The sequence below is a fragment of the Triticum urartu genome, chromosome 7A (assembly GCF_056163025.1).
Source record: "Triticum urartu cultivar PI428250 chromosome 7A, HENAU_Tu73, whole genome shotgun sequence".
NCBI classification, from domain to species: Eukaryota; Viridiplantae; Streptophyta; class Magnoliopsida; order Poales; family Poaceae; genus Triticum; species Triticum urartu.
In genome coordinates, this window is record NC_141879.1 from 303,856,240 (window position 1) to 303,879,037 (window position 22,798).

The window sequence follows — 22,798 nt, forward strand, 5'->3', positions numbered from 1 at the left end:
GCGTACTTTCCATATTGCATTCTCGTCCTCACACCGTTTTAGACAAACACAACCGTGTTGTTATCTTCCCTTAGGACAAGGAATATGCTTCTTTTTTCTCATCACATGTGTCATCAACTGTTATTGGCCAGTAATTGTTTCCTTTCTACCTCTTTTTTGCAAGCAGGGCTATCCATTTCACGTCGTTGCTATTGCGACCTTTTGGTGAACTGCACAAATCACTTTTTTCTTAAGAGTGTTTTGTGCAGTTGTACTAAAATGTCACACGGGCAACGTCTCTACATTTCAGTGCGACTGCACAAAGGGAGATTGGTTTTGCTCTATCCTCCTCATCCAACTCCGAGCCTAATATTCTCCAACTAGTTAGTCTTAAGAGAGACTGCAAAGGTGACCGGCTTCTATTTGTGTGATTATTGTTTCATCAGCAGTCCTCTATTATCGTAATCACACTTGATATCTTTGGAACAGGGACACTCAGCTCTATTTTAGTGGAACTGCACAAAATGATCGGAATGTTGCATGCTCCAGACAGCTACTTTTTTCCCAACATGCCTTGTTGATTTAGACAAAGCTGGGGGGACGTTGCTGCCAATGAAAGCATGGATCAATTTTAATTTAACACCTTCTCACAACTTTGTCTTCAGTTGTGATGTAATAATTAGCTCTGATATGCTAATAATTGACATGCATTAGCAAGGAAGTTAGTTTTTTATTGTTTCCGAAAGAGCATCGATGGCAAGACACACGAAACAAAAGCTAAAAGCTCACACCATTGTACAATTTCATGTCACTAGAAAATTATTTGTATAGTACATCAATTATGTAAACAAATGATGGAAGCTTGAAAGCATTGCCAGAAGCCTCTTCATCATCCGGGTCCATGTGCCATGCACAAAATTATACTCCTTCGTTCCTAAATATTTGTCTTTTTACAAATTTCAAACGGGCATATTTTAGAGTGTAGATTCACTCATTTTGCTTCGTATGTGTACTCCCTCTGTTCCTAAATATTCTATTCGTCTTAACAGAGATTTCAACAAGTGACTACATACGGAGCAAATGAGTGAATCTACACTCTAAAATATGTCTAGATACATCCGTATGTGCTAGTCCATTTGAAATCTCTAAAAAGACAAACATTTGAGTAGTCACTCGTTGAAATCTCTAGAAAGACAAATACTCCGGAGTATATTTAAGAACCGAGGGGGTAGTGCACAACCGCATGGGAGACTCAGCCCGATCGTTGCGCCACATTAATAGTGAGTAATGAGCAGTCAAATCATAAGCCCCACCTTTCCCACTGTAAGTTGCTCTGAAGAAGCAACCATCAATACGCTCTTCTTTGAATCCGCTCATACTACTCCATCCGTCACTGTTTATACAGCGCACTTCAGAAAAAAGAAAAAAAATCTGTGGGACCAAGGCGACTAGCGATCGGCCTGAAAAATAGCATTGGTAGTTATAGCACGGCATCTATTACTAGAGGGAATAATGCGTACACACATGCATGCAGTGCTTCCACCCTGGGTACACACATGCATGCACTCCGTAGTAGTATACTACATGGAGAGAAAATTGTGGACTTGATTGCGGTTACCACGCCCTAATTAATTGAGCATTAAACCAAACGCGTCTAAAGTCCCTCTGGTGGTGGAAATGCATTGAGAGAAATGCATCATAATGAAGCGCGCCCTGTAAACTGTGACGGAGGGTGGAGTAGTATGAAGGTGCAAAACCAAGTACGTGTACTACTGCGCTTGGCTCTTCGCCCCTTCGTGAAGTCAAACAATGATGGTACTCCGCATGTTGGGTACTACAGTGTATGCCTATGACAATCTGACACCGAATGGACTGATGCATGTCCACCGAGGGTAGGTTGCATTAGTCAAAAGGCGTAAGTGAGCTTCACCTTGTCCTGCAAGCTTCTCCTCGTTCTGCGAGTTGACGGGACACACTAAAATGTAGTGCTAGTCCATACTCCCTCCTTTCCGGTTAATATGGCTTAATCCTTTTTGCGGGTAAATGAGAGAGCTTTATTCATATATAAGCATTCTTAGGACGATCAACCAAGACACTGGTCACTAGGAAGCGAGGTACCCCGCAAAAAAAGAAGTAGGAAGCCAGGTGTTTCATCAAGCCAGCTCTCGGCCACATTCAAAGTGCAGCAAGCACGGTTCGCACGAAGATGCGCCGCAAGGTTTGTTGACCTGTTCACATGCTGAATAACAAAAAAGAGGAAATATTACTGAGCGCTACTATTTGTAACAGGATATGAGCCAGAATTAAGCGAGAATTGTGGCGAGTGTTCCATGCAATCAACTTCCATTATCACATGCGAGAACCCTCGAAGAGAACCAAATGTGTTGAAGATTGCTTTATCACATTTTAAAATTATAATAAGAGTGCAGACGCTCCTCCATCCGGTTCCTAGTACTAGTATAGTATGTACCTTTATGGACTATAGTAGTAGTACTAGTAAACTTTGCGCTTGGCTGTTCGGGAAGTCGAACAATAATAGCACTAGTAGTATAGTGTATGCTTCTGGCAATCTGACACCAAATTAACTGTTGCACGTCCACCGCCTGAGCGAGGGAGAGCTTGCATTAGTCAAAAGTTTCTCCTTGTCCTGCAAGCCACCGCGCGCAAGCTTCTCCCGTCCTGCAACCTTCTCCTCGTTCGACAAGTTGACGGGACACATCAAAGTAATGCTAGTCCATGCTGCCTCCTCTCCGGTTAATATGGCTTAATTTTAAACGAGATAAATACACTGTCTGTAACTGTATATTTGTAAAAATACGGTCAGTGGACTTCATAATACGCTCATTGCGCTCAATATATATATTTTCCGGTGTTCATACGGTCACTAGCTCACCCTGACTGAGTATGTGTGTGCATGCACGTGTAGGTTGAGCACTTGAGCGTGACCGTGTGTGTTCCGTCGTGTGCTCGGACATGCATGCATTAGGGCGTCGCGTGCGTTTTTGCGTCCATGTGTACGTGTGACTGTTGCATACACATAGGGGGAGTACGTGTAGGGGCCACTAAGGAGCAGTCAAATCACACAGTAAGTTAGTCGGAAGAAGCAACCATCCTTTCACTTTTGAATGACACGTACGCAATATAAAATGGTTGATATGGAGAGAAAAAGAAAACCACTATATATACACTAGCAGGAGCCTAAGCTACAAGCCTGCTTGCTTAGGTTGCTCTCTTCACAAGCATAGAACGACGGGCCTGATCCCGCAGCTGGGGGAAGGGAACAATGTTCTGCGTAGACGCGGTCGACATCGGCGAGGGAGAAAACCAACAGTCGGTGCGTCCCAATCGGGGGTCACCGCGGTATGGGCCGATGTCGCATCCCAACTGCCCTTCTAGCTACAGTCCGACGTCCCAGGTAGTCCATCTTCCTTTTGGAGCCGGCTTGCTCCACTGCCGTAGCTCCATCTCCATGTCGATCTTTCTCTACTTCTACCGGCTTCTATTTGTGATGAGTTTATGTCTCATGAACTAGTGCCAGTACTATTATTCTAATCACACTTCTTCAATATCTTTGCCATCAGGGATGCTCAGGTCGATTTTAGTGGAACCGCACAAAACCATCGTATGATCCGAGGGTGCCAGCCGTCTTTCCTTCCCGACATGGAAAGTGCTATGGAACAAGAGGTACTAGAAGGTGGAGAACCAAAGAGTGCTGCTTCTATTGTTGCTGACATTCTCACTAAAGAATCTCCCTCTAGCACATTCCTTCGACAGGTTCTACCTAGCCAGGAAATTAAATCATGTTTAGGGTTTAGGGTTTAAGTCATAGTGACCCCATCAGTATTTTTTCTATCGTACACGCTCTCACAACTTTTTTCTTTAGTTGTGAAGTAAATATTGGCTATGATCTGTGAATCATTGAGATGCATCAGCATGCGTGTTAGTTTTCCTTTGTATTTGATGGAATGTTGTAACGGGGCAACCTTGGAATAGGAATGAAAATGGAGTGGAAAAGTTTCCGTTTTTCCGGAGAAAAAATGGAAACGGAGAGAAACCAATGTTTCATTTTGTTGGATCGCGCCATCGAGCAAAACCAACGTTTAAATCACGTCTGTCGTGTTCGTGTCTCACCCTCCTCCACGGCTCGACCCCACATGGTCGCTCGGCATGCCACTCACTGCAAAGCGAGTAGTATACCATAACTTTCCCGCGTGCTTGTCGATGGATCGCGCCATGGAGTACTAGCACTACTGGAAGAGATTGACGAGTTGGGGGGGGGACAGCTAGCTGTTGCACAGACTCCCAAGAACTTACTACTGGAAGAGATCGTGCATGTTGTAGCCGGCTATTGCGACCTTTGAACGTGGAGCAGCCGCGTGCACCCGGAAGCGGCGCGGGCGACGCTCTCTCGGCCTACGCGCCGCAATCAATGCCAACGCTAGTGAGAGGTCACGTCCGCTCTGGCCAGGCATGAATGCGGCACTGACCGTTTCGGGCGGGAAGCACGCGCGGGTGATGAAGAGGGTTCGGGTTGGTCAGGACCGGCCGTGGCAGCGGTCCGGACGTGCGCAAACAAGAGATGATGGACGTTAATATTGCTGCGTATATAATTAACAACGTAAATAATGTGCCAGTTGGACAAATATTATTGGAGATGGAGATGGAAATGGAATTTTATGTAAACACGGATCTGCATGTATATGTGTGTGTGTGTGTGTGCGACGACTCTCGCGACCTGGAAGCGGGGGCGTGTTTTTGATCGAGTTTTCTTTCTTGGTACGTTAGAAAACCAGTTTGTCTAATTCACATCTAGATGTTATTTAAGGATATCACATCTAAGCTCCCACAAGTATATAATGTAGCAACAAGAAACAAAAAAACTAGGAAAAGACCACAAACAGAGTGGACATCAACTTATATGTGACATAACTATGTCACATCTAGATGTGTCCTAGACAGACCCTTAAAAAATTGTCTGCCAGTTTTCGTTTCTTTTTTCCGGGAACACGTGTATTCTATTTAAAACCACTGCTATGGAGAGATTTTTTTTTACTCCATTATAGTCTCTTGTTTGATAGAGTTTCTCGCGTGTCGCTCTCTCACCCTCTCCATATCAAAACAAGATGACAATGTCCACTCTATCTCTCTCCTCACCGGTGGTCACAGATCCGGCCGAATCCCGTCCGCTGCAGGAGGTGAGGAGGTGCAGCGTTGACGTTGTCGCTATCGGCGACGGAGGAAGCCGATGCACACCGTCCTCTCGGAGCCGGCGCTGGCGCGGACGAAGATCCTCCGCGCCCTTGTTCGCTGCCGTCGTGTGGGCAGATCCCGCCCGCCCGCCTAAATGACATCTCGCCCACCTGAGGTATAACTTCTTGTACTGGTCCAGCTCCCCAGGTCGCTGCGTGCGGGTTTTCTTCTATGCGACTACTCCCTAGCTCCCCATGCATAGTAGATAGGCATCGGCTGGTCCAACATCACCTACTAGTACTATTATAGAGGAAATGCCACTCAAAAAGTTGTCCTGGTTTATGCCTCGGTGAAGGTATACATGTTGTTTTGACAAAAAGTACATGGCGGTTGTGCGGTCATTGTCCATATGGTGGTAGTACTATCACTGGTTAAATGAAGAAATGCTTTTTTTCTCGGGTATCCTGGTTTAGTTCCCATCAAGATAATTATGATGCTTCTGTCTGTTGGTGTACTTTTCATTAATTCTTATTGACAATTGAGATGTCATTGCTAACCCTTTTTTGTATTTTTGGAAACAGCGATGCGTGTCTCCATACCCGAGCATGTCTTCCTCAATTTTAGTGGAACTGCAAAAAATTGGATGGCCATTGTTGTTCCGCCTCACTGTCCTCCGCCACGTGGGTCTTCCTTCCTCGAGCTTGATTACTGAGAAGAAACATACCATGATGAGAACTTGTCGAACTTCTTAGGTGCCTCACCCAAACTTGATGCCAAATGGATGATGCATCACCACGATGACCTATCGATGCTCATGGTTGCGCCTCATGGTTGCGTCGGCTGGTGAAGCTGATCGATTTTCGATGAAAAACAAGTTGTCTTCGATTAGTGCTCTTTGCTTGTTATGCACAAAGATGATATCCTTCGTCAGTTCACCTTGGTTGCGTTGGAGACGCAGTCGTCTTTCATGTTGGTGCAATTTTCGCTAGGGTTTTACGACAGGTGGGCCCAAAATGTGGTTGGCTCACCTGTCATACAGCCAAAAGCAGGTGTAGTGAAGGCACCGGAGGTCAGTCCGTACTACAGTAGTATATATATAAGCGGGAGCCTCATCGCTTGTTCGCTAGGGTTTGCACTCTCCACACGCTCGCCGCACTACATATATGTTACACGTTGGAGGCTCAGCGTTCATTTGCTAAGGTTTGCTATATTCACAGTCTCTCACCCTCTCATCACCAGATCTAAACAATATTGCGTTGGCCTCTTGTCTCTCTCTCCCCCCTCACAACTGGTGAAGGAGGCGTCCGTATCCCGTCGCACCGGGAAGGGGAGGAGGTGCAGCGTTCACTCTATCGCCTTCGGCGAGGGAGGCAATCCACTATCGGCTGCGCTGTTCTCTTTCACCCAGCGCCTGTGCGGGAGGGCCACCGACTCCTTCTTCCTCGCTGCTGTACATAGTGTGGGTAGATCCGGCCTCCCGCCGCACGCCTTGCCACATCCCGATGACCCTAAGGTATAAGTTTCTTTGAAACCGTCGTTGCTCTAGCTGCATGTGGATCTTTTTTGATCTGTAGTCGAATCTAGGTCTTGGTTCAAAGAGGAAAGAAGGGTGCAGTGGGCTGGAGCAAGAATCTAGGACGTGGTTCAATGAGGAAAGGAGGGGCGGAAAGTAGTATAGACTGGCTATCTAGCCGCTTTGTAGGTCGAAAAGGGAAAAAGGGGGTAACCCAGTACACACATCTGTAAGGAACCGATCTCTTTGTTGAAAAGGGAAAGAAACTGGGTGGTCAGGTAGTTTGTGCACGACTAGATTTGCTGCTCTCACATAGGAAGAAGGTTCAAAGAGAACAAATATGGGACCAGCGCATATATGCTACTTGGCTACATACTCTGCATCACCCATTTATACGTGTGGACGCACATGGTGCTGGCATGTCCCATGCAGCTATTTTGCTGTTGTTAATCTCAGAATTAACTACTAATCTGTTTTAAAAGAATTTCGCTGTTAATATGAATCAATGCAACCATTTTAGAAATGCTACTGTCCTATACTTTGTTTTCCATCAAGATAAGGTAGATGCTTCTTTTTGTGGCCGCATGTTTCATCCTCCTTCATTGGCCAGTAATTGTTTTTTTTGCCTCTTAAAACAGGGATATCTATTCAACTTGTTGCTATAGAAAACTTAAATGTCACGCCGGCAACTTTGCTTGATTTCAGTACAACTGCACAAAACTTGATTGGATTTCCTATTCGTGTTGGTAGATTCGTATTTTATGTTGGTCGTCTCATGAAAGGTCAGTACAGGCCTTCATCCACATGATTGTGCAGTGTGCTTTGCGATGGTGTGCTACTTGTATTGGTACTGTTTTAAATAAATGATGAATTGAAGCTATTGTATTGTTGTCTTTTCCCATTAAGTAGTGAACAAAAATGGGACCAACCCAGACATGATGATTGTTGCTTTGTTACAACAAATTCAGCATCACCCCCTTTATAAGCCAGTAATTGATGCCACTCTCAGAATTAACTACTGAATCTTATTTCAAAACAGCAACACTTGTTAGGGATTGGCTGGATTACCATTTTTGTGGCCGCATGTTTCATCCTCCTTTATTAGCCAGTAATTGATTCCTTTTTGCCTCTGTTTATACAGGGATATCTATTCAACTTGTTGCTATTGTGACATTTTGCTTCGCTACGCGAAACACTTTGCTTGATTTCAATGCAACTGCACAAAACGAGATTGGATTTCCTATTCGTGTTGGCAGATTCGTACGTGATCTTGTGTGCATCATGACAGGCTGGTACTTTCCTTCATCCACATGATCGTGCAGTGTGTTTTGAGATGCTGTGCTACTTGTATTGGTACTATTTTAAATAAATGATGAATTGAAGCTATTGTATTGCTGTCTTTTCCCATTAAGTAGTGAACAAAAATGGGAACAACCCAGACATGATGCTTGTTGCTTTGTTACAAAAAATTCAGCATCACCCCCTTTATAAGCTTTGTCATTCTTTATACATGTTGAAACAAGGCATTATTAAGATAATGTCTCAGTCAATATGAATGAATCACACTGATGGAGAATTTCTACTCTCCTGCTTTGTTTCCCATTAAGATAAAGTAGATCAGTAGATGCTTTTCTTCTGGGAGTACAAGTCATCAGCCGTTATTTCTTAGTAATTGTTTCCCTTATACCTATTGTTGCTTACAGGTATATCAAAATTAAAGCTCGGTTTTATTCCGACTTCGATTTTAGTTGAACTGCACCAAATGAGCCAATGTGTAAGGCAAACTGCTTCATTACTGGGTCTAGTTGGTTGTTCCACTTTGTAGAAAGAAGCAGTCACTGCTTGCGCTACATTACAGAAGGAATGACCGAGAAGCTTTACAGAGTATTATTAGACACCGGTGACATGACTTGTCTGCAGAGACCATTGGCAATTTAACAACACGTGGAGTGCCCCTGGGCAAAAAGTGCCCAAACAAGTACAAAAGCTACGACAGGACTCCATGATCATAGGCATTACATATTTTGAATGGGAAAAGCTTGTCAAAGTTTAATCATTGATGTTAGCAAGAATACGTTAGTTTAATATATTGGAATTGGAAAACCTTGTCAAAATTTGCTCATTGATGTTAGCCAGAAGGCATGCACTTGATATTTTTGAGTGGGACGCCCTTGCTGTGAGCAGCGTCGAGTGTTTTTTCCTATTCCCGTGTTCAGTTTAGAAGTAAATAGTTACTCTGCTGAGATATTCCTATGTTAAGAGTTTGTTCTGAATATTGTCTATGTAATGCCAGGCCTTGTGTTTGATTGCAAAGTTGAGCTTGGAATGTTGTGGCATGCGGCATCATGAGCTATTCACCGTGCCTCCTGAGAATAATGCTTCGTATTGTTTTGCATGTCGATCTAATGCCAGTGATTTGCTTGTTAAGAAGATCATCCTCTTCTGTTGTTTCCGTGCTTAAGAAGTTCATCGTCTGATGTTTCATTCATAGCCTATACGACAAGTCGGGTAGGTTAGACGTGAAACCATATGATCTTCCGACGAACTCATGATATTAGGCCGTGATTGGATTGTCATTTTCCAACCAAAACCGCTTGTAAAACTGACGCTTGTAAATTAAAGCAGATGGTCTCGGGCGAAGGCGCTAGGTTGGTCGATTTCGACTAGTAAAATATCGGAAGTACTTGACACACGATAAAAACGCTGAACGACACTCGGACGATTGCTAATCCAGCCGTTAGCTGTTGTTTCAGCCTTGCCCATGGATGGCATGATACACACGTTGTGCATGTATCGTCTGGTAATGTCGTCCATATAGCAGTGCTCGTAAAATATACACTGGTCTCTTAAATTACACGCGTAACCCGCTGGTTTTACTTACAGACCTCGGGCCCTCGGTTTCATTACGCCTGTATTTTACGCGTTGTTTTCGATGACGAGTAAATTACACTTGTATGTTAATACAGGTTTGAAATAAACCAGAGCTCCCAAGCGCGGCCTTACCGTTTCATGCCGTCTTAGTTTCTCGAAGGTGCTCATAGGTGTCCGATGATCCTGGCTTCCTGAATGAGTAGCGGGCGCTGTATCAGACCATCCATAGGGCCCGCGAGGCCCTCTCCATTGTCCTTCGAGTTGTTGCGCTCGCCGTGGTGCCGAGCATTGTTAACATCGTCAACGAACATGAGGATTCAGGAGATGACTTTATTTTGACTGGATGACACTAGGGACCCACTAGGGCCATAGTCGTACGTACGCAAGTGCCTCCTTATTATGTAAAACTATATTTTTTGCTTTCTCCTGGTTTCCTGACATCACGGTCCCACACCATTGTCAACCTATGTAGTCAATATAAACGAGAGAATTGCACAAGGTGCGGCCGACAGCTGGGACCAAACAGCTCGAGCAGTATTTGTGTTTTTGAGGCATGAGCACTGCAGAGTTTTTCTTGGTGATGATTTCATAGTTGTTGAGAGGAGAGCAGGGTATTAACTGGGCGGGCTATGGCCCGTCTAGCCCAGGCCAGATATCCAGCCCAGATACTAATTTTTTCAAGATGAAAATGGCTAGCCCAGCTATACGTCTTTTTGAGGAATACCCAGGCAAGGTCAACTTGTTATTCTCTGCCCCGCTGGGCTGCAAATCTTTCCTAGGAGGGATGCATTAGGCTTAACAGGAAAATGGGCTTTAAAAATAATAAATGGGATGTAATTATAAAAATTGGGCAGTAACTATAAAAAAATGCACCAAACATGAAATTAGTTTATAAAATATTATTTATGGATTTTGAAAATCTTAAATTTTCATTGTTGCGCGCGCAATGTTTCATTGGATTTTTACGTAATACAAATTTATATTCAATATGACTGGAAATTTCGGGATAAAAATATTCCGGAGCTCATCAAAATGTGGGAAATTTTATTGAATTCTGTCTTCAACGGTTGGTTGAAATTATTAATCATTGTCCTAGCTAGAAACTGGGCTGTACTTCTAACAAACTGTAAATGGGCTGTTGTAAATTCCATTAGAATTCCAAAATGGGCTATACATTCTTACAAAACGCAAATGGGCTATAAGTTCTCTGCCACACACTTGTGGGCCTACTAAGTGACACGGTGTAACGCCCTCGATGCGGCTATAGCTCCCACATGTCGAGGCACGACTTAGAGATATAACCGCATTGAAAGCAATGTCGCAAGTTAGGAAATCATCACAACATCCCATGTAATATATGATAAAAAGGGGAAGATACATAGTTGGCTTACACTCGCCACGTCACATCAGAGTACATAAATAACATCCATCAAACAATCACTCATGGCCCGGCTACGACGCCAAAATAGAAAAGAACCCAACATGCGACAAGGCCCTGAATCGAACCCCAACTAGGCACCACTACTGATCATCGGGAAATGAAACATAATAACGCTGAGAGTCCTCGTCAAACTCCCACTTGTGCTCGTACTCGTCACCTGGAGCGGAATCACCTGGACCTGCATCTGGAGTTATAGTATTTGTGAGCCACGGGGACTCAGCAATCTTGCACCCTCGCGATCAAAACTATTTAAGCTTATAGGAATGGATGAGGCAAATATATGTGGAGCTGCAGCAAGCGACTAGCATATGTGGTGGCTATCTTATACGCAAAAGAGAGCGAGAAGAGGAGGCAAAGCGCGAGCGAGAAGCTATAAGAACAACCTGCGCAAGCATAACTCCAACACCGTGTCCACTTCCCGGACTACGCCGAGAAGAGGCCATCACGGCAACACACTCGGTTGATTCATTTTAATTAATTAAGGTTCAAGTTATCTGCAACCGGACATTAACAAATTCCCATCTGCCCATAACCGCGGGCACGGCTTTCGAAAGTTCAATCCCTGCAGGGGGGGTCCCAACTTAGCCCATGACAAGCTCTCACGGTCAACGAAGGAATAGACCTCCACCCGAGACACTCCGATCAGAATCGGTAACCCGGTACAACAAGACAATTCGACAGGTTAAAACAAGACCAGCAACACCGCCCGAATGTGCCGACAAATCCCGATAGGAGCTGCACGTATCTCTTTCTCAGGGCACACTCATATGAGCAAGACGACGGGTAGGCCAGCCCAGAGTTTCCCCTGGTAGCCCCGGACATTGCTCGGTTGGACCAACACTCAGAGGAGCACTGGCCTGGGGGGGTTAAAATAAGATGACCCTTGAGTTTGCAGAACCCAAGGGAAAGAAAAGGCTAGGTGGCAAAAGGTAAAACCAAGGTTGGTCATTGCTGGAAAAGCTTTAATCAAGGCGAACTATCAAGGGGTTCCCATTATAACCCAACCGCGTAAGGAACGCAAAATCCGGGAACATAACACCGATATGACGGAAACTAGGGCGGCAAGAGTGGAACAAAACACTAGGCGAGAGGCCGAGCCTTCCACCCTTTACCAAGTATATAGGTGGATTAAGATAACATAGCAATATAATGATATCCCAACAAGTAAATAAATGATGTTCCAACAAGGAACGGCCCCCAAACTTCACCTGCAACTAGCAACGCTATAAGAGGGGCTGAGCAAAGCGGTAACATAGCCAACCAACGGTTTGCTAGGACAAGGTGGGTTAGAGGTTGACATGGCAATTAGGAGGCTGACAAGCAAAAGGTAGGCATCGTAGCATTGGCATAGCAAGAGCGAGCAAACTAGCATAGCAAAGATAGTAGTGATTTCGAGGGTATGATCATCTTGCCTGCACAGTTGTCAGAGTTGACTGGATCCTCACAAGCAAACTCAACGGGCTCCTCGGTAGCGAACTCGTCTCCCGGCTCTACCCAAACAAGACAAACAAGCAACAAGGATACAATCAACCACGTGCAAGACCAAGCAACAAGATGAAATGATGATATGCTATGCGGGATGCGATGCGGGATGCAAAATGCAAGATATGACAGGAAATGCATGAACCTGGCCTCAACTTGGAATTCCAAGGGTGCCACTGGATAGAGGGGATGAAATCGCTTGAAAACGATATAAAGATCATCGGGATCGGAGTTACGGTTTGGAAATGGCAAGCGTTTTAAGATATGACACCGGTCTGCGATTTACAGCAAGTAGGCATCTAAATGCAATGCAACGAAAAAGCTACAGCCACCAAACATGACAAAAAAATACATGGCAGGGATTCACACAAGATGCTTAACAAAATACTAGCACTGAGCCACGGCCAATTCATCCATTTAGAGGTTCAAACAAGCATGGCAAAAACGCAAATGCAAAACAGATTCCAGACTTGGTGAAATTAACGCTAGTCTGAAATTTCAGATCACGAAGCCCTCTTCGGAGCAGCAAAACAACATGATACATGACCTGAACATGACAAGTAAGAACATGGCATGGAGCTACTCAACAAGCTTAACAAAAGTCCCAAAGTGACATGGGGCCAAAAGGGATCACAAAATATATTAACGGGCACACGAACATAGCTAAAACACAATCAGTTTTCAGACTTAGTGAAAACTGAGACATGCTGAAATATAACTCACGAAGGCATGTAAACGAGCTCGATGCACTCACCATGGTGCAATTCATGGCAAGGCAGGCAGACATCCATTGAGAAGGCACAAAATACAAGCTAGACATGGCAAGAACAATGGCATAGCATGCACGGATCAACTACAATAACATCGGCAAAATCGCAAACAAGTTGACGGTCTGCCCAGATTCACCACGAAGCAAAAGTAGAGCTCGATTGACTCAAGCTATGGTGCTCCATAATTGCAAACAAAGAAATGGATGGATAGACCATAACATGAATAACAAAAGTCCCTTACTGATCATCCTCAAAAGAGGCACGGATCATTAGGAAACAAGCTGAACATATGGCACCATGAACTAAAATATCCCAGACTTAGTGAAAACAACTAAGTCCCTGAAAACAGATTTCCCGGGTGCCTCTCTTTGCGAGCTTGCACAAGTCACCACACACATCCTAAAAATGCATGGGTTGCACCCCTGGAAATAATACAAAATGCTTAACAAAACATATGAAGGACTCACAGGCATAGCATACACACAATAATCATGGCAAAAATGACAAAAGTCTAAGATGAACTAGCAGATCTGACAATTAACTCACGAAGCCTCCTTCTAACAGCATGTTGAGCAAAAAGATGAGCTCAAAAGAAAATGATGCAATGGAATGAAATGATGTACTCGTCGAGTCGAACATTTTGGTATATCATATGCATGAATCGGAGCTACGGATGCAAAGTTACGGGGCCTCGAACAGGAGCATATGGAGTAAAAATCTAGGGACTTAGTGAAAAAAAAGAACTACCCCAGGATCCAGATCTAGGGTTCGGGGCACACGGCCCGAGACGGTGGCGGTACTGTTCACCGGCGACGACGGGGGAGGAGGCGGCGGCTTGCCGGAGCGCGAGGGAGGCCGGAGGACGGGGCGGCGGCGCCGGCCGGTTGAGGGGGCGACGGAGCCGGCCGGTGGCGGCGAGACGGCGGCGGCGGCGAGGCCCGGCCGTGGCGGGGTGCGGTGGCGCGGTTGCCGGAGCAGCAAGGTGGCGCGGCTCGCCGGCGGAGGCGGCGGCCGGCGAGAGGAGAGGCGGCGGCGCTCGGGCGGCCCGCGGGAGGCGGCAGGCGCGGCGGGCGCGGCCCGGATCGGCGATGCGGGGGCCGGCTCTGGGCCTTCGGGCCCGGCGGCGGCCGGCTGGTGGCGGCGCCACATGTCAACGGGTGGGAGGCTGGAGGCGGCGGGGCGGACACGTCCGGCCCGAATCAGACGTGTCCGTCGGCGGGAGGAGCGGCGGATCTGGAGATTACGGTTTCGGAGAGGGAGAGAGATCCGAATTCGGGGTGGTGTATTTATAGGCATAAGTGGAGCTAGGAGAGTCCAAATGAGGTGCGGTTTTCGGCCACGTGATCGTGATCGAACGCTCTAGGACATGGAGCAGAGTTTGGTGGGTTTTGGGCCAAATTGGAGGGGTGTTGGGCTGCAACACACACGAGGCCTTTTCGGTCCCTCGGTTAACCGTTGGAGTATCAAACGATGTCCAAATGGTACGAAACTTGACAGGCGGTCTACCGGTAGTAAACCAAGGCCGCTTGGCAAGTCTCGGTCCAATCGGAAATGTTTAATCCCCACACATGAAAGAAAGCTAGAAATGACCACTGGAGGAGAGCGAAGCGCCGGAATGCAAAACGGACAACGGGGAAAAAGCTCGAATGCATGAGATGAACACGTATGCAAATGCAATGCACATGATGACATGATATGAGATGCATGAAAAACGAAAACAACACACGGAGACAAAGACCCGAACCCGAGAAATAAATATAACTTAACGCCGGAAACGGCAAGAGTTGGATACAAATTTGGAAAGTCGTATCTGGGGCGTTACACGCGTCCCCTAAAAAAATAAGTTGACGCGTATGCAAGGCTTGGCCAACTTATTATAGTCAACACACGGTTATAGCAGCATTGGCCGTTGGATGTCTATCCAACGGATGTCGTGCTTCTTCTTCAATCTCGGATATTCTTAGCTTCGGCCGCCCAAAAAATGATTCCTCCCCCTGACATCTGGGGCGCACCGTTTCGGAGGCTGACCTGTGCGCCTACTAAGTTGGAGCGTACCAAGGGCTTTGTCAACTTAGTCAATTATAAACATTTCTAGCTTCAGTGACCGTACGATGTCCATCCAATGGCCGTAGTGCTTCTTCAACCTCTGGTCTTCTTGGTCCAGCCGCCCAAAGCAGCGCCGGTCGTGCCGCCTGCTCCTGCCTCCCGTGGCCGGCTGTGCTGTCGCGGAGGCCTCACCGCCCCCATACTACTCCCACCGTTGGCCAGGCCATCCCTCCACTCACCCACACCCCCTGTTATTCTGCAGCGACGGTAGCCTCACACCGCAGCCGAACCAGTGAACCCTCGTACTCCTCTCTGCGCGGGCTACCACTGTTGCGTCTTCCCCGGCTCCGCGTCGTCCCCTTCCTAGGCTTCGCAGTCGTCCAGACCACCGCCCTGGTGCTCTCAGCGCGGCATGGTCAACGTGGTCAACGACCGACTTCCATCGGAAGAGTACTATATGTGGAGAGGCTGACAGCTGGGTCCAGGCGGCCGCAAGGAAGTGCCTCCTTATTACGCGCAAAATAATTATCCCTCCACCTTACAGCAGGGACCCACCGGTCGGGCCACCTTATTTCATGAAAAAAACGTTTCCCCCCTGACTGCTCGGACCCACCGGACGGGCTAGCGTATTTCGAGAAAAAAAACGTTCCCCCCGCTGTCAGCTCGGACCCACCGGAAGTGCCTCCTTATTACGCACAAAAAAATGAATACTCCCCCTGCTAGCTGGGACCCACCATGGTGGGAGGCTGACTTGTGGGCCTACTAAGTTGACTGGGATGGGGGCCCTTGTCAACTTTAGTCAATATGAACGATTGTAGCTCCAGTGACCGTACGATGTCCATCCAACGGCCGTAGTGCTTCTTCAACCTCTGGTCTTCTTGCTCCAGCCGCCCAAAGCAGCGCCGGTCGTGCCGCATGCTCCTGCCTCCCGTGGCCGGCTGTGCTGCCGCGGAGGCCTCACCGCCCCTACTATTCCCACCGCTGGCCAGGCCCTGCGGCGACGGCAGCCTCACACCGCAGCCGAACCAGTGAACCCTCGTACTCCTCTCCGCGCAGACTTCCACTGCCGCGTCTTCCCCGGCTCCCCGTCGTCCCCTTCCTAGGCCTCGCCGTCGTCCACCGCCCTGGTGCTCTCGGCGCGGCGTGGTCAACGTGGTTAAGGAACGACTTCCATCGGACGTGGACTGTACATGGAGAAGCTGACAGCTGGGTCCATGGCCGCAGCAAGGAAGTGCCTCCTTATTACGTGCAAAATAATTATTCCTCCACCTGACAGCGGGGACCCATCGGACGGGCCACCGTATTTCGCGAAAAAAATGTTTCCCCCTAACTGCTAGGACCCACAAGCTACACCTTCGCACGCAAGGAAGTGCGTCCGGGCAAAAAAACAAAACGATTCGCCCCCTGACTGCTGGGACCCACCAGCTACATCTTCACACGCAAGGAAGTGCCTGACAGTCGGGACCGACCTGGTCGAAGCGTACATAGCGTTGTCATTCTGGTCGCGAATCTGTACGTACATATATACTGGTTGATGTAGAGGCGCGCACGTGTCGTAGTAGAGGCGCGCACGTAGCATGTACACGTACGTACAGCGGTCAGGGTGCAAGAAAGAAAATATGGCCACGTATGTGTACATAAGGGCGGGGTCTCAAACGCCTACTCGGACGTACGTACGGCGAGGGCTCGTGTACATGGCTGGGTCGGAACGGAGAAACAGCGTCGTCGTCGTGTTCATCGGGAGGCAACGGAATGCGTCGTGTTCATGGGGAGGCAACGGAATGCGTCGTGTTCATCGGGGGTGCTTGGACGGAACAGGCGATGGAAACGAGGCCTGGCGTACCACAGAATGGAGGAAACGGCCTTGTGTTCGACCGGCCACGTTCAAAACGGGATCCTGCTCATCGAGAGGGATGTGGCGTACCGCAAAACGGAGGAAACGGAACTCCTACGGTCGAAACGGGGGTCCTGTTGATCAGGAGGGGTGTGGCGTACCGCAAAACGGAGGAAACCGACTTGTGTTGGAGCGCTACGGTCGAAACGGGGGTCCTGTTCATCGGGAGGGGTGTGGCGTACCGCAAAACGGGACTCCACGGGATACTGTTCATCTCCACCGTCGACCTCCTCCAGCCTCCACGGGCTCCTGTTCATCCAGCCTCCACCGCGCGCTACTCCACCGGCTACTGTTCAACCACCCCTCCACCGTCTACTGTTCATCCAACCCTCCACACCATGGGGTCCTGTTCAACCACCCCTCCACAGGCACCCGTCCACCGTCTATTGTTCATCCAGCCCTCCACACCACGGGGTCCTGTTCAACCACCCCTCCACCGTCTACTGTTCATCCAGCCCTCCACACCATGGGGTCCTGTTCATCCACCCCTCCACGGGCACCCCTCCACCGTCTACTGTTCATCCAGCCCTCCACGACACCACGGGGTCCTGTTCATCCAGAGGCAACGCCACCGCTCACTGTTCATCCACCCCCCCCCCCCCCCGCAACGCTCACTGTTCATCCCATCGATCGGCTTCAGTTAGCAGCAGTAGCGAAGGAATCGCTCGATCGGGTTCAGTAACGCGTAGCCTACAGTGCAATCGCTCGGGTTCAGTTAGAGCCCAACGCCTCGCTCCGGTTCAGTTAGAGCCAACGCCTCGCACACACGCGCGTACGTGTACGAGAGAAACGTGCATCGCTCGGCCCCCGACCTCCGACCGTAACCGGGAACTCCTCGAAATTTTCCTCCCCCTCGCTTCTACCACGGTTTTTTCCGTCATGGATGGCCCAAAGAATGTCATGCAGCTGCGTCTCCGGCCCGCCTAGGACGAAAAGCCCATTTTCTGTCATGATTTTTTGTCATAGAAGTAGGAGCCCACCACATCTATGATGATACCAGGTTTTGTTACAATTATCGTCACAGAAGTGTCATATGTATGACAGAAAAAAATTTCGTTCGGCCCAAAATGTCACGGATGTGTCTTTTTTTTGTAGTGCTCACACATCATCGGAGGGGCCATGGAGTTGATGTAGAGGCCCTCCGTGATCAATGCCCCCTCCGACGGAGCTCTAGAAAAGGCCCCAAGATGGGATCTCTTGGGTACAGAAGGTTGCGGCGGTGGAATAGGGTTTCGTGGTGCTCCTAGATGTTTGCGGGGTAGATGGATATATATAGGAGGAAGAAGTACGTCGGTGGAGCAACGAGGGGCCCACGAGGGTGGAGGGCGCGCCAGGGGGGTGGGCGTGCCCTACCTCGTGGCCGCATCGTTGATTTCATGACGTCCACTCCAAGTCTCCTGGACCACGTTTGTTCCAAAAATAACGCTCCCGAAGGTTTCATTCCGTATGGATTCCGTTTGATATTCCTTTTCGGCAAAAATCTAAAATAGGCAAAAAAACAACAATTTGGGTTGGGCCTCCGGTTAATAGGTTAGTCCCAAAAATAGTATAAAAGTGTAAAAATAAGCCCATTAACATCCAAAATAGATAATATAATAGCATGGAGCAATCAAAAATTATAGATACGTTGGAGACGTATCACTGGCACCAAATAACAATTATTCAGGTCTAAAACTAATCCTGAAGGTAGATGTAGAGGTAGCGTGCCGACCGCGATCACTTCGACTTTGGAATCATTTCCCACGCGCATTGTCACCTTGTCCTTAGCCAATCTTCGCTTAATCCGTGGACCCTATTTCGAGTAGCAAATATGAGCAACAGAACCAGTATCAAATACCCAGGCGCTACTGCGAGCATTAGTAAGGTACACATCAATAACATGTATATCAAATATACCTTTCACTTTGCCATCCTTCTTATCACTACTGCAGGATGCTGCTAACGCGACACTACGATCAGATACCCTTCGAGAAACTGTGTGCGATGCAATAATCGCAAATGGTGCTGTATGAAAACCATCGGAAATGTGTAAAACGTTTGCGATGACGGATGCATCAAACACGGTTCAGGTTTTATTTGCGTGTGTGATGAAGGGCATACGGTTCATTCAATGAACTGTTTACAATTAACAAAAGAAACGGGCAGCCAGATGAAGGCGTGTGCGATACACAACATATGGTTCACTCAGATGAACTGTTTGTGATTAGGCAACACAAACGAAACAGTCAGCCAGATCAAAGGTGTGTGCGATATACGACATGCGGTTCACTCGGATGAACTGTTTGCGTTGAGACATGAGAACAGAAACGGTACAAATGAACAAGATGAAAGGATCGATATAGTTGACTAGAGGGGGAGTGAATAGGCAACTAACAATTTTTATCCTTTTCTTTATCAATTTAAAGTTTGCATCAAAGTAGGTTGTCTAGATATGCAACTAGGTGAGCAACCTATATGATGCAACAACAACAAGCACCCAAGCATGCAAGAGATGCAACGTAATATAAGCTTGCACAAGTAAAGGTACGAAATAACCAACAGTGGAGCCGGTGAAGACGAGGATGTGTTACTGAAGTTCCTTCCCTTTGAGGGGAAGTACATCTCCGTTGGAGCAGTGTGGAGGCACAATGCTCCCCAAGAAGCCACTAGGGTCACCGTATTCTCCTCACGCCCTCACACAATGCGAGATGTCTGTAACGCCCTCGATGCGGCTATATCTCCCACGTGTCGAAGCACGAGTTAGAGGCATAACCGCATTGAAAGCAATGTCGCAAGTGAGGTAATCTTCACACAACCCATGTAATATAATAAGGGAAAGAGATGCATAGTTGGCTTACAATCGCCACTTCACACAATACATGAATAAAGCATTACATCATCCAAATACAATCAAGGTCCCACTACAGAACCAAAATAAAAGAAGAACCCCAAATGTGACAAAGGTCCCCGATCGACCCCAACTGGGCTCCACTACTGATCGACTAGAACGAAACAACACATAGGACAAGATCTTCAACGAGCTCCTATTAAGCTTGGTTGCGTCGACTACACAGATTCATCAGCACCTGCAAGCTGGTTTTGGAAGTATTTGTGAGCCACGGGGACTCAGCAATCTCGCACCCTCGTGATCAAGACTATTTAAGCTTATGGGTAAGGTAAAGGTATGAGATGGAGCTGCAGCAAGCGACTAGCATAAATGGTGGCTAACATACGCAAAAGAGAGCGAGAAGAGAAGGCAAAGCACGGTCGAGAATCTATGATCAAGAAGTGATCCTAGAACAACCTGCGTCAAGCATAACTCCAACACCATGTTCACTTCCCGGACTCCGCCGGAAAGAGACCATCACGGTTACACACGCAGTTGACTCCTTTCAATTAAGTTAAGGTTCAAGTTATCTACAACCGGACATTAACAAATTCCCATCTGCCCATAACCGCGGGCACGTCTTTCGAAAGTTCAAATCCCTGTAGGGGAGTCCCAACTTAGCCCATGACAAGCTCTCACGGTCAACGAAGGAATAGACCTCCTCCCGAGATGTTCCGATCAGACTCGGTATCCCGGTACAATAAGACATTTTGACAGGGTAAAACTAAACCAGCAACACCGCCCGAATGTGCCGAAAAATCCCGATAGGAGCTGCACATATCTCTTTCTCAGGGCACACTCAGATTGTCTTAGGTACGTAGGCCATCCCAAAGTTGCCCCTGGTGGTCACCGGCAGCTGATAGGTTGGACCAACACTCAGAGGAGCACTGGCCCGGGGGGGGGGGGTAAAATAATGATGACCCTCAGGAGCGCGACTCCCAAGGGAAAAGAAAAGGCTAGGTGGCAAATGGTAAAACCAATGTTGGGCATTGCTGGAAGAGCTTTACTCAAGGCGAACTGTCAAGGGGTTCCCATTATTACCCAACCGCGTAAGGAACGCAAAATCCGGGAACATAACACCGATATGACGGAAACTAGGGCGGCAAGAGTGGAACAAAACACCAGGCATAAGACCGAGCCTTCCACCCTTTACCAAGTATATAGATGCATTAATTAAATAAGATATATAGTGATATCCCAACAAGTAAACATGTTCCAACAAGGAACGGTATCTCCATGTTCCAACAAGGAACAAACTTCAATCTTCACCTTCAACTAACAACGCTATAAGAGGGGCTGAGCAAAGCGGTAACATAGCCAAACAACGGTTTGCTGGGACAAGGTGGGTTAGAGGCTTGGTTCAACAATATGGGTGGCATGATAAGCAAGTGGTAGGTATCGCAGCATGGGCATAGCAAAAGAGCGAACATCTAGCAAGCAAAGATAGAAGTGATTTCGAGGGTATGATCATCTTGCCTGAGATCCCGCAAGGAAGAAGAACGAGTCCATGAAGAAGACAAACGGACGTAGACGAACGGGTTCTCACAAACGCGACGTTACCGGAACCAACCCGAAGAAGCAACACCGGAAAAGGGCAAACAACCTAGTAAACAACCACCACATAGACATGGCATGATGCGCAAACAAGTATGATGCATGTCCGGTTTAAAGAGGGCATGGCATGGAAAAGTGCAACAAACAACACTACAAATTAAGTGGAGCTCAATATGCAACGAGTTGCATATTGACGAAACACCACGTCAATTATTTAGTTCTCTCTCGGTTAGGTACTCAACAATATTAAATGTTGTTAAGCATGGCAAGAGGTGAAGCATAACAAAACTATACCATCTAGTCAAGTTTAAATGAGGCCGGGAACAACAAACAACAAATCCAGAAACTCCTCATATGCATCAACAATTTAATGCAACAACAATTTTAAACATCTTAAAGTTGTTAACATGATGCGGATGACATGTTTAAGTTCATGCAATATTTATGAAAATGTTGACATGATAAGATATGAGGCATTTTTCATCGTGACGGAAACGAAAGGGGTGCCACGACAACGAATCCGAAAGTGATGCCACGGCAACATATCGGTTTCCGGTAACTCGATTGAGATACCGATGCAAAGGGGATGTGTGCGGGAGCGTGTCGTGCAAGATGGTGGGGTGATCCCGGTAACCGGGTTTCCCATGGGTCGACGGCATGGCAACCGAGGAGGAACGTGCAATGACAACTCAGACACGGTTCGAACATGAGCATCTCATACAACACATGCTTTCGTCCACGGGTCATCGTCTCGGCGGTTATACCTTCCAGGTGCATTCTCGGAGCGGTTCGGGTTCGTAGAGGAAGTAGAGGAAGTAGTCGTCCACGACGACGGTAGTGGAAGTAGTGGTTCACGTTTCGTAGATGTTCGGGGTCACGGCGAGGAACTTGACGTCCACGAGGCCTTCGAGGGTCGACGATAGTGGTACACGGTTTCGTAGATGTTCGGGGTCGCCGGTAGATGTACTTGTCGCATCGCCGGGCGTAATCGTGCATGTGGGTCTTGTCGAGTCCGTTGGGGGTACTTTGCATTTTGAGGGGCGACGGTAGTGGAACTTGGCGAAAATCCGAGACGGTCTTGATGAACCGTAGTGTTACTGGGCGAGATCGCAGCCACGGTAGTCTTCGGACTTGGTTCTCCCGCACATGCTCCACGGATCCTGGGGGAACTCGGCGATGGCCATGGCAAGGA